Here is a 12,907-nt window from a genome sequence, read left to right as displayed (position 1 = left end):
AGGGTAAAGACAGGGTGGGCTGAGGTCAGAGGTTGGTTGGGTCACAGTGGGTCATATCACCCCACTGTCCCTGGGGTGGAGGCCAGGTGGAAAAATCATCCCTGGGCAATGTGAAATAGGTGAGGTCAGGTCACTGCGGACATCGAGGGCGGACACCGCCACGGCGCCATCTGGAATTCGGGGAGGCTGATCCCGCTGCAGGCACATCTGATATATCGGAGCCTCGTGCCTTCCCCAGCATGGCCGAGCCGCCTCCGCCCCAGGTCTCAGCCTCCTGGTTGATGGGTCCCTGAGGGTGGGCCCCGATAAAGAAAAATCGGGTTGGCCAAGGGTGTTGGAGGGGAAGGGAAGGGGCAGTTGTCATTCAAATCCTGGTCTTTGGAGTCACAGCATTGCACGGTATTTAACATCAGACAGACCTGGGTTCAAATCCCAGCTCTGCCATTTACCAGCTGTGTGATCTTGGGCAAGCTGCCTTCCTTCTCTGTACCTCAGTTTCCTCATCTGCAGCTACCGCTTGGGGTGCGGTGAGGGTTCAGGGAGATCCCAGGTGTGTGCAGCATGGGCCTGCCAGGTCATTGGTGCTCTCTTCGTGGTGGCTGGTAGAATTCTCCATCCATCCAGGCTCTAAGAAGACCCCAGGCATCTCTTACCTGTGACCCCTGAACCCACAGCGACTGGGAGCAGTCGCCTTTCAACTCGTCTCACCTGTGGTCTCCCCACCTCCCTGTCCTCCTCCTATCAGGAGACCGAGCTCTCAGAAGCCTGAGCCCCAGCCGAGGGGAACCAGGATCCCTCTCCCTTTACCCAGCCGTGGGAAAGTGCTTCCCAAGGAAGGAACCAAGCGGTCCACCTTCCAGGGGCCTGATTTGTTGGGGTGGGCAGGGAGTGGACTTCTGGGCCTGCAGTCCTGTTTTGGGCAGCACTTTACACTCTGCAGTTGACCTCTGTGGTTGGGAAGAAGTCCCACCCCTTCTAGTTACGAGGAACCAGTGTCTTGTGGATACAGGTGACTGTCCTTACCTCGGGGTGGTGATGCGTCCTCAGTTAACCTACACCCACCTGTATATGGATGAGCATAGCTGAGTTTTCACCCATAGGACTGAGATGTTTGTTTGTTCTGTGGCCATTTGACCTGCCAGGACTTACGTTTCTCCATTTGTAAAGAAAGGATCTTCTTAGCCATTTTACCCACAGAGCTGTGTTGTTTTGAGGACACCGTGAGGATATGGCATTAAATGACAGATCTGGAAAAGCGTCTTAAGGCATCTGGTCCAGGGGTTCTCAAACCATGTGCCCAATAGGCCGTGGGTTTCAGTTGCAGGGGGAACCGCGGGGCTCCAGGACCCCCCACTCCAACCAGAGCAGCCTCACTGTGCCCTGATTACATACAGTGGCCTTGCGCTGAGGTTGTTTAGGGTTCCGCTGCTAAAGAAAAAGTTAGCAAACCACTTTTTTAATTGAATGCCGATCTTGTTTCAAATGAAGCAGCTGAGGTCCAGAGTGGCAAAGACACTTGCCCCAGGTCGCCCAGCAATGCCCTAATGACTTATTGTGTGTGTCCTCAAGGGTGAGGTCTTTGGTCTCTGCCCAGCCAGGCCAAGCCCTGACCTCTTGGCCATGTCAACAAAGTATGAAGATCTCAGCCAGGGTTTCCGAGGGTCACTAAGCTGGCAGGAGGCCTTCAGCGCTGCTGAGGCATGTGTGCACTCGTGCATACACACGCGTGCACACACGCACACACACACACACACACAGATGGGCACGTCTCCCCAGGGGGTTTCCCTGCAATGCTTGTCCCCACCCTTGAGCCCAGAAGAGGAAGAAAAACTGAAACCGTGGATCTGGGGAAGCCTGTGGCTTAGGGCCAGTCCGAGGCTGATGTTCTTTCTGGGACTCAGCTGAGCTGCTTCGTGGAGGTAATTTCAAAAAAGTAAAAGCTATCATCACTGTTGCCTTAGGCTTGTATGAAATCACCGCTTTATTTCTAATCTTAAACTTTGTTATTTTTGTCGACTTTGAATGTTTTTCAAAGTTTAACGAACAATGAAACATTAGGGAAGTGTTGGGAAAGGGCATGATAATCAATATAATAATTTGTCTGGCGTGCTCAGCACTTAACTGTTTACAAAGCCCTTCCACGCACACGCCGGGTGGCAACCGCGTAGTGTGGGCTGGGCCCGCACTGGAAGCACATCCGGTGAAAAGTGAGTCGTGTCTCAGGTTAAAACAACATGTAAATGCTTTAGAGTACTGAGAAGCTTGTATGTTGTTCTTACATATTTGTATTTATTTCTAATATTGTTCTACGTTTATATCATGTTTGAATACTATCCTCATGCTTGTTGGCGTTTACTATAAACTGTTTAAATAAAGAGCTCTATTTTTGGAGAAAAAAGTGACTGAATGGAAAAGTGTATGCTCTTGTCTTTCAAAGGCTGCTCACTAGGCATTTGGGAAACCTAGCTGTTAAAACTACAGGGGTCTTGGGGTGGGTCCCCAGCAGCAGACGCGGCGGTGTGGGGGTATAAAGCAGTACAGTGATTCCAGGTGAGCTGGTGGGGAGTGGGGCAGCAAGACAGGGAAGGCAAGGTGCGTGACGAAACAGGTCCCTGCTGGAGGAGCCTTGGAAGTCCGTGCGGGACACACTTCAGATCTGTTCCCCCTGCCAGGGGCAGGAGCCGGGCAGTCTAGCCACGACCTCCCATCAGTCCTGTGTAGAGGCTGCTCCCTGAGGCAGAGTCGCAGGTACTTGCGGGTGGAAACCATCAAGCTGAGTGCACAGAGAGGTGAGTGCTGTGGGCTGGGGTAGGGTCTCCGACGAGGATCGCCTGTCACAGCAAAGCTGGAGTCGTGTGCTCACCGCCCTGGCAGCGTACCCAATGGCAGCCGTGGTCCGTGGAAGGATACTGAACAGCACCTGTATGCCTGGCCTTGCAAATTCGTTCCAGTAGCTCTCTGTGTGGGAAGGTCTCCCAGCTTTCCACAACTCTCCAGGGCCCCATGGTGACTGTCTAGCATTGTGTCTGCAGTTGTTACCATTTACTGGTCCCAAGGTAGGGGCTAGACCCAGGCCGAGCTGATCCAACAAGTCCCTTTCCCTGGAATTCAGAAGTCTTCCTGGCTGGCTGGGCTGGGGACAGGTACGCTCCACGCTGCTACCACTGCTACGGCCACATTTCCCACCCTGAGGAACAGGAAAGTCCAGTCTGCAGAATAGACAAGAAAGGGGCTGCCACGTGAGATGCTGAGATGAAAAGTGACAAACCTGGTTCCAGCCCCTTCCCTAGTCCTGCTGCATTCCTGGCCTCGGCTTGCCTGCATCCTGGCTTTACCAGTGAAGGAAACCAGAATATTTCACCCCAAATTACGCCTCTTTGCCATAAATATTTTTCAGCTAAGGCAATTAAGCAGCAGCAAACAGAGGAAGGAAGAGCGCTTATAAACTCCCTGCTCTCTGCCTAGAGACAGGATAGAAATTATTCTCTCCTGGAGACAACTCTTAGCTCAGAGACGGCACCAAAGGAATCTAGAACCAACCTTCCTCCGTTAACTTCCATGTATTTACCTTCCCAGAGTTTCTGGCCTTTGGAAGCCTAAACCTGCTTTCCTTTGTGTTGTCACTTCTCTAAAATGCATTGTTCTTTGCTGAAGGTGCTCCGGACGGCATAGTTCTAAGCCGCCACTTTGAGTTACCTTTCACTGCGGGTTCTCCTGTGCGATGTCACCGCACACATCGATACACTTGCTTGTTTTCCTCTTGTTAACCTCTCTTTTGTTACAGAGGCCTGTCCTAACTACGAATTTATGAGGGTCGAGGAGAAATTATATTTCCTCCCTGACACCAGGGGCCTTCTAGTACTTGTAACCAAATGTCCTTTCCAGTCCACGCTGGGACAGTGGGTATCAAAGATCATGGCCAGGTTTGGGTATCTGCCTGCTTGAACGGATGGGTGGTAGGCCCTTTCCAGAAAATAGGGCAGAACTTCCTGTCCAGGTGACTGGCAGCCACCTCCCTCCCCTACCTGCTGGGCAGGATCACCTGCGAGCTTCTCCTGGCCTGTCTGCTGCCACCTTCTGGGCAGTGGTGGGATGGCAGGGCTGCTGGGCACGTTCCTCCCAGGAGAGGGAATGGTTGGGGTGATGGATGTCACATCCTGAGAACTCCTTCAGGAAAGGGACTGTTTTTCCTCCTGGCACCAGCACCTGGCATGGGGTGGAAGCTCGGACTTGAATAAATGAATGAAAGAATAAACGAGTGAATCGACATACGAATGGGAGTCAGTAAGTGGCCGCTGTGGCTGATGGACCCATAAGGGGGCTGGAGACCTTGCATCAGTGATACATCCCACATCCGAACTTCCTGTCGCACATGGTGACTGTCCTCCCCTGAGGGGGTTGGTGCTGCTCAGCGAGCGACACGGCGGGGAGGTGGGTGAGCAGGAGAGAAAACAGGACCTTAACCCTCTGTGACTATTATTCTGTAGCTCAGTGTCTCTCATATGAGTTAGGACCTGATTCACGGCTGCTGGCCTGCGCCTTCCTTGAGCTCATTCCCGCAGGCACAAGTAGGGCTAAAGGGATGAGGGTTCAGAGTGCTTTTCCTAGAAAAAAAAAAGCAGACGGGAAGTTGTAGCTGTATCTAAATGAGTGAGTCAGTTGCATGAGTCAATTCCTTAAGAGATACTGGTTGGTGCTGGACCCATTCCAGCCCAGGGAGCCCCACCCTTGGCATGTGATGAGACAAGACACGGAGGTGTGACAGCTTTTTATAACCTGTCAAGAGTCTTCTTTTTTTTTCTAACTGTCTCTTTAAGTGAATTAAAAGGGGAAGGCGGGCGTCCCGTGGAATACACTGTCCTGGTGGGCAAACCATCAGCAGGCGGTGGGAGGCCCCTCTCTGGGTGTCAGTGCCTCAGGAGGAGGAATATCCCAGCCCACTCTAAGCCTCAGTTTCTCTGGGCACTAAATGGGCCATCTGGGAAGCCAAATTCCAACAGAGGCTTAGAGCCAGCACGATCCCATCTCTGAGCAACAGGCCCATTCATGGAATCCCTGCCTCTAACTAATTCTAACCCAGCCTGGAGGCCTAATCTGTGGGATGCAATGCCATTAACTTCCCCAACCCTAGAATTTGGCCTCAGAAACAACTGGCAACTCAAACTGCTAAGGGAACCTTTAACATTGTCCTTATCGCCACTCCCTCCATCCCTGCACCTGCACGCCAGGAGGCCAGGTTTTCGCACGTGTTTGCCGCAAACATGGTCCTTGGTTCCTCGTTGCATAACAGAGGATGCTTGCTGCATGAGGCCTCTTTCTCAGAAACTGTCCAGAGACAGCAGCCCAGCAACACGGAGGAGTAAAGACTGTTACTAATACTTCCGGTTTGTAGATGAGAAAGTTGAAGGTGAGAGGTTAAGCACCCTGCACGCAGCGGGAAGTGGCAGAGTTAGGGTTCTAGCTCTGTCTGTCTGCCTGGAGCCCGTGTTCCTTCCACTTCCTCTGGCTCCCAGAGAGTGTATGAAACTGTCCCCTCCATCCTGGCCTGAGACACAGGATCCTCTTAATGTTTTTATGAAGAAGCATGCCTTATACATGCCTTATAAGCATGCAATAAGCTTCTGGAACTTCAAACTCCCAAGAGAGAGCTGAAATTATAAGCAGAGTCAATAAAATGCTAAGACAAATTGATGCTGTGTGAGTGACAATAGTCATGGAGGGAATTCTGGGATGTCAGGGGAGGTTTCTAACCCCAAAGTGACATAGGAGCAGAGGGCATTCAAGCTCCAAGGGCCCTTAGGGGTCTTCTAGGCCAAGCCTCCTTTACAGACAGGGAAACTGAGGCCTAGAGAGGGGACAAGACCTACTCGTGATCACCTGGAGTCAGGTGCAGATTTGGACCCAGTCCCAGGCTCCTGATCCAGGACATCTAGTCAATGTCCCTGATTGACACAGCCCACGCCTTGGAGTCTGATTCTCAGACTTCATTCCTTGTCCATCCTGTCCAGGATGATCAGGGACCCCTCCAGGCTCCTTGATGCTGAGTCGGCAACCATGGAGACAGCATTCCCAAAGCCCCTGAAGACTTCCAGTAAACAGCCCACTGCCTTTTGATGTTCTTGCTTCTGCGGAAAAGGTTCTGGCATCCTTGGGTGTTGAGAGAAGGGGTGAGAGTGGGTCACAATCCTGAGTATTTGTCATTGTAGAATGCGCTTTTTCTATAGCTTGGGGATGTTCCCTACAGTCTTAAAGCCCTGGCCAGCTCCCCCCAGCACACTCGTTCACTCAGCAAATACTGCCAAGTACTGCTCTGTGCTGGCTCCTGCTGGACACTGAGATACCAAGGAGAGCGAGTTGCAGGCCTTGTCCCTGGAGTCAGCAACGTGGGAAATGGAAAATATTGTGCCATACACACTAGGAGGCGGGATCACAGCGCTGGGCTCCTAATGCAACCAGGTGAGCAGCTCACACAGGGAAGGCTTCCTGGAGGAAGTGAACTTGAGAAGAGGTCTGAAGAATGAACAGGAATTAGACAGGAAAGTGGGTGGAAAGGGTGTTCCAGGCAGCGGGAACAGTTTATGCAAAGGCTGAGAGGCAAGACCATGCACAGCGTGTTGGAGAAATTTGCCAGACAGAAAGCAAGCCCTTTTCCTGGCAGTCTGCTCCAGAGAGAGTTAGCAAGGAGCATCTGCAGCCATGAAGGGCAACCCTGTTAGTCGATGTTGGGTGCCTGCTCTATATGCAGCCACGTGGGGGTCCAAAGAAACTCAAGGGTGCTGTTTGCACTCGGCACGCTGCCTCCCTCACTTGGGAGACAAGTACCTTCGAATTCTAGAGACCAGAGAACGAGGTTATCTAGGGAACTTCCACCACTAGAAGCAGCCTCTCCTTGCAACTTCCAGCAACCAGGAGCTTTCTGCCTCACGAGGCAGCCCATCCTAAAGCCAGCCACCCCATTGTAGTGACAGCTACTCCCTTAAATCACAAATACTGCCTCCCTAATATGTCCCCCCATGGCTCCCTTGGTTGTTCTTTCAGAGGGAGTCACACAAAAGGGTCTAGACCCTTCCCCATGCAGCAGCCTCTCAGGTATTTGAAAATGGTGTTCATGTCTCACCTCCACCCCAACCTGAATCTCTCCCTTTCAGTATTGAAAGTGTAATACAACTGGAGAATTGCAGTGGACAATGCCAGAGTGCAGGGCAGACCACAAGCTCTGGAAGGATTTTTAAAGTGAGACAGCTATGGGCTGGAGTTGTCATGAGCACGCATATTGCAAGAGAAGCCCATCCTGGCAAGCTTGAAGAAAGGGGAGTGGAAACGGCATTCCGGAAGAGGAGTACAGCCCAGAGCCCTGGAGTGTGCTCCTGGATCCGGTTGGCAATGGTTGTCTGTCCAGAGACTGAGCCAGTAATTAGAAGCCAGGACAGCAACGTCGTTACACAGAAGAGAAGATGCTCAGGAAGGACAGGCACAGTCCAATGGCCTTCATGTAGTCCCAGGACATGGACAGCTTCACCTTCCCTGTCTGAGCCTTGTCTGCCTCCATCAACTTCCGGGTCTCTTCCTGCCTGGCCCTGGCTTTCTGCAGCTCGGCTGTGCTGCTGTGGTGCCTGTGACATCCCTGCGGCAGGAGGATGAGCTGCCGAGCTGCCTGCCCCCGGCGTCCATCACCAGCATGCCATTCTCCATCTGCCTGGCCTCTTCCCCTGGCCTGCTGATGCCGTCATCCCATCAAACTCCGAGGCCTGGTCCTGCTCTGCGCTGGCGCACACACTCAGGAACTTGGAGAAGGCCCTATCCTGGGCCAGCAGCTCCTGGTAGGGGCCCAAATCAGAGTGATTTCCTTCAGAAGGATTCTGGTAACTTCAGACACTCTCTCCATTTGAGTAGGATAAGCTTTTACCCAGTCTGAAAAGGTATCTACTAATACAAGTTTAGGCATTCGAATGACATTGCCAATCATCGAAAGGGTGAGTCCGCACATGTCGGGGTCCTCGGGGTGCGGGGAGGTCGCACTCCTGTCGGGGTGCAGCAGGTCGCTTTTCTGTCTTTGGATTGTTTCGAGCACATATAGAGTTTGTTGCAAATGGGGTCCTCTTAAATGAGGTCCCACCAGAGGCATCACGCCCTGACTGTGTGCATTCACATAGGTGCCTCATAAGAGGCCGAACCAAGGCTTTGGGTAGGAGAACGAGTCCATGAGAATCCCGTCTCCATATATCTGTGCCATCCCAAATGCCAGAGCCCCAGTCTTTAGCTTTAAAGGGGATCTAAATCTAGCCAGGGTGTCAAGGCCCCAAGATCACCTTCAGTGGCCTTGTTTATTTTTGCAACATAAATGTCTCCCTTGTTTGGTGACCAGGACAGTGCAGGATGGCCACCCGCTTGGGCTCAGCCATGGCCTGTATCGGGGCCATTATTTCAGTAACGTACTTAATATCCTTATTTTCTGCAGTCAGGAGCCCCTTTCCTTCCCACGAGCATGCACGACCATAAAAGCATATTTAGAGTCTGTGTAAATGTTTACCTTTTGTCCTCTGGGTAACTGAAGAACTATGGTCAAAGCAATCAGCTCAGTCCGTGACCATCGCATACGCATCCTTTTGTCATCCATTGTCTATAACGCTGCTCCCGTCAGTGAAAAGATCCCAGTCTGGCCCTGGCATCGACTGATCTGACAGATCCATCCTGCTGGGAGAGACAGCCCCCAGAACCTCTACACAGTCATGCTGCAAAGGCTCATTCTGTTTGGCTGGTAACAGGGTGGCAGGACTGAAAGTAGACACAGTCTTTAGTAACAATGCACAAGTAGCTGCTGCTGCCCGGAGGCAAGGGGGCCATCCTCTCACGGTATTGTCCAGTGGCTTTGACAAGCATGCCACTGGCCGTGCGATGTCTCCCAGCACCTGTACTAAGACTCCAAGGCTCATTCCTTGTTTTTCATGAATGTACAATTTAAATTCTTTCTGGGAGTTAGGCATCTCCAAAGCAGGAGCAGTCATAAGACTCTGCTTCAGTTTTTCAAAGGCATTTTGGCAGTCTGTGGTTCAGATCAGGGGCTCCACATCTGTCCCTTTACAGGCCTTGCTATCAGTCCAAAGTTTGGGATCCAGAAGCGACAGAACGCTGTCATTCCTAGGAAGCTGCTAATTTGGAATCCCAGATAAGTAACCCGCTGTTTGCAAATCTGTCCAACTGAAGGTTCCGCAAGTCCCCCACTAAGCTCCCATCAAACAGGACAGGAGAGCGCTTTTACACCCATGAGGTAATACAGTCCAGCAGCCATGAGGCCACCCAGTCCCAGGATCCTGCCATTCAACTGCGACTGAGTATCATTCATAGTCACTTGCACAGCACCATTAATGGCACGTAGCTCCTGCACGAATCTACACTCATTGATTTGGGGAGTTTAAATTCTTTCTGCATGCTCCAGGGTCCCGTTGGCCTATACAGCCTTACTCACTCTTAGTAGCTTTCTTCTTGCAAATGCTGCAAAGATGTGCAGGTCTGCTGAGGCCCAGACTTCAAAGCCAGCTTCTCTGCAATGGCAGCCTCCTGTCTGCTTCGCCAGGCCCTGGCATTCGTCCAGCAGGAGCTTGGCAGCATCCCCAGCGGTGAGCTTCTGCCAATTCTGGAACAGCTCCCGCTGCTTGCCTACAGCTGCCTCACCACTGCCTAGCTCATGGGGCGCCGTGTGTGGCTGGTGCCGAGGGGCAGGGTGGCACCAAGGGGGAGGGGCCCAGACTGCTTCTGCCCACGCAGCTTGGCACCAATTGAGTCTCCACTGTCAATTTCACCCTGGGCTCCTGTGGAGAATATTTGGATTGGAGCTACTAGTGAGGCAGAGGGCCCCAGGCCCCCTCCTTTGTCATCTGAGTCCTGGGCTTGAATAAAAAGCCATTTGCTCTCCTGGGGGTTTCTTGTTACCGGGAGCCCTTTGCAATTTGGGACAGTGCTCTTTCCAATGTCCTTCGTTTTTACAAAAAGCACACTGATTGTACATCAATCTGGGGTGACGTTTTCCACTCTTTCCTTTTGACTGTCATAAAGGACCCTGCCGGCTGTCCTTGTGCGTTGAAGCCCCCTATCCGATATTACCGTAATGGAAATTGCCCTGCCCGGCTATGGGTGCTCTCTGGCCAAATCGAGTTCCCTGCCAGGTCTGAGAAGGAGAGACCATTCCACATCCTGAGTCATAACCTAGTGGGAGTGGGACTGAAGAATTAGTTCCAGTTACACCCTCCCTGGCCCCTCTCACAGTGCCAGGATGGCAGTGGTGGTGGCAGGTGGCAGTTACCCCAGGCTGGGCTCCATGTGAGGCCCACTTCCTGAGCTGCCTTCAGGCCTCTGGCAAGGGTCCCATCAGCACAAGCTCAGGTGTGACTGAGCCCGTGGTGCTTTCCCACAGATTGCCCCAGCTGTGGCAGGTATCATGGCCACCCCCAGGGAGCCCAGTGGCCGCTGACACCTCCCTGCCATGTCATACACGTATGCACACCAGGGGAGGTCAGGCAGCAGGCATTGCCCCCACTGCACACTGATGGATGGCAGGCTGCATGCACAGTCCCCTCTCCCACACGGTCTGCCCCTGGTGCTGCTGCCCCGCGTGTCGCCTTGCCTAAGCCAGTACCCAGCAACCAACCCAGAGCTGGTGTGGACCAGCAGAATCCCACTGTCCAGCTAAAACAAGGCATCGCGAAGGCCCACGGTGTTCAGGGCAGTAGAGGTCCCAGCAGCGTGAGCTCGAGCGCGACCAAGCCTGAGGCATCTCCCCAGTGGGTGAGGAGCTGGCAGCAGGGGATGGGTTCATGAGATCCAACCCAGTTAATCCCTCCCCAATTTTATCACACAGCCTTTCAGCCTCCTTATTATGCAACTGCATGAAAGATTGCAGGTCTTGTCCCATTTACCTGACCTTTGACAAAATAATTCCAGTTGTAAGATAATAGAATTATTTGGCATTTAATTCAACAGCCACTTCTCCTCACACTCCAGCACATACATTGGATTAAAATAACACCATTTTCTTTTAGGCATAGACTTATAGCTATAAGTCGGCCATTCAACCAAGATTTTCCCCAAGGATCTTTCAGATGGAATAGAAATGGAGCTTCCCATATTGAAAAACAACAACAAACAAACACAACATGACAAGTAGACAATACAGGGAATTCCCAATGCAAATCACCTTAATGCCAAGGCCTTACAAAATGAATGGGAACCAGACAGATGAGAACCAAACTCTGAAATGAGAACCAACATCTGCTAATCCAAAGGGGAGAGAATTACCCAGCTTTCCTGGGAACCGTGCAGACAAGCTCCAAATCCAAATCAGGTTCCCTAGTTCCACTCCACCCTGACTTCCACCCCCAAACAGCACTTCCAAACAAATCCAAACAAAATACCCTGCCACAGAGCAGGAAGGTATGAAAACCTCCCAAACGGGTGGAATCAAGAGTCTCAGTGTGCACACTGGGGGACTTATGCAAACAAATGGCCAAGGCGTCCAGACACTTCCCAAATCTGTTTCCTTTTTCTCGACAAAGTTAAAGCTGGTCGGAGCTCAGTCTAATTTCAGAGAAGAGACATGGGAGTTCCCCAGGGCTAATCAGGCTCTGGAAGCTTCTGGGATGGTCCCTCACTCTCTTACCCAAAAAGGCGATGCTGCTACCCACAGCTTGACCTGGGGCTGCTCTCCACCTCTTCCAGCAGTCATGGGGGGCTCTTCCACCAGGGCACCAGTGGGCCCACCCAGGAATGCCAAATTCTGTTACCAAAAGTTTGGCACTTGTCCCCAAGGCTGCATCAGAAGAACAAGGACAAGTGGGTTGAGGAGAAGGAAAGAGACGTTTATTAATTTGCTGGCAAATGAGGAGGATGGGAGACTCATTGTTCTAAGTATGAGCAGAAATACAGAGCTTTTATAGGGGGGTTTTCAGTTTGAGGGTATTGCTGTTTAACTATAGTTGATGGCTCTGATCTACCCCCTCTCCAGCAAAGACAATCTCCTGACCTCTGCCCGGGCAGTCCCATTGAGCCGTCTCCTGCGGTACAAATAACAAAGAACACTCCTCTGCCCTTCCGACCACGGGCCTCGGGCAGGGATGCAGGTTTTAATTCTCAAAAGAGTGGGGCAGGGGTGGAGGGGTTAAAGAGACAGCTTGTAAAACATTTTACACTTTTTCAGGCCATTCCCTTGGTTACAAAAGTGATTCATCACAAAGGTCTTCCTCCTCATCATCTTCATGTTGGGTAGGCCGAGGAGGAGGATGATGAGGAGGGGTCAGTCTTGCCAACTCAGGGTGGCAGAGGCAGAAGAAAATCCATGTATAAGTGGACCCACACGGTTCAAACCCATGTGTTCAAAGGTCAGCTGTATATTCTTTACGACTTTTTTGTCTGTTTGTGCAGGTATGTTCTAACCAGCCTTGTACTGTGCATAGCTTATGTCACGCTTCTTTTCATATGACAATACATGGTGACCCTTTACCAGGCCACAAAACGTTTTTCTCCAACATCAATTCAAAGGCTGCATTTGTCTTGTTCTGGGTGGATATACCATTATTCATTTAACCAAACTCCTATTTTCAGACATGGAGGTTGTTCTCATTTTTTTCTTTAAGCCATTAGAAATGAAGTCTGGGTGTTCCCAAGTTCTTTAACAATCCAGATGTCTTCCTCCCCATTAATGCCCATGTAACCACAGACCTTCACAGCGGTAGGGCTTCCGGTTCTTCCATCAGGGTCATTCCTCCAGGGCTTCTGTGAGCCCCCAGGGAAGGCTTTCGTTTTCCACATAGCCGAAGGGGCCACAGCGTGTCCTGCCAGTCAGTCGCCCCGGTCCAGAGCTTGCTCCTCTCCCCTAGCGGTCCCTTCCTGGCATTTGGTAACCTGTGTCCCTGGC

Source organism: Propithecus coquereli, unplaced genomic scaffold (genome assembly GCF_000956105.1).
Source record: "Propithecus coquereli isolate 6110/MARCELLA unplaced genomic scaffold, Pcoq_1.0 Scaffold341, whole genome shotgun sequence".
In the NCBI taxonomy this organism is placed as follows: Eukaryota; Metazoa; Chordata; class Mammalia; order Primates; family Indriidae; genus Propithecus; species Propithecus coquereli.
The sequence above is the reverse complement of the archived record's forward strand: the minus strand, read 5'-3'. Positions refer to the sequence as shown.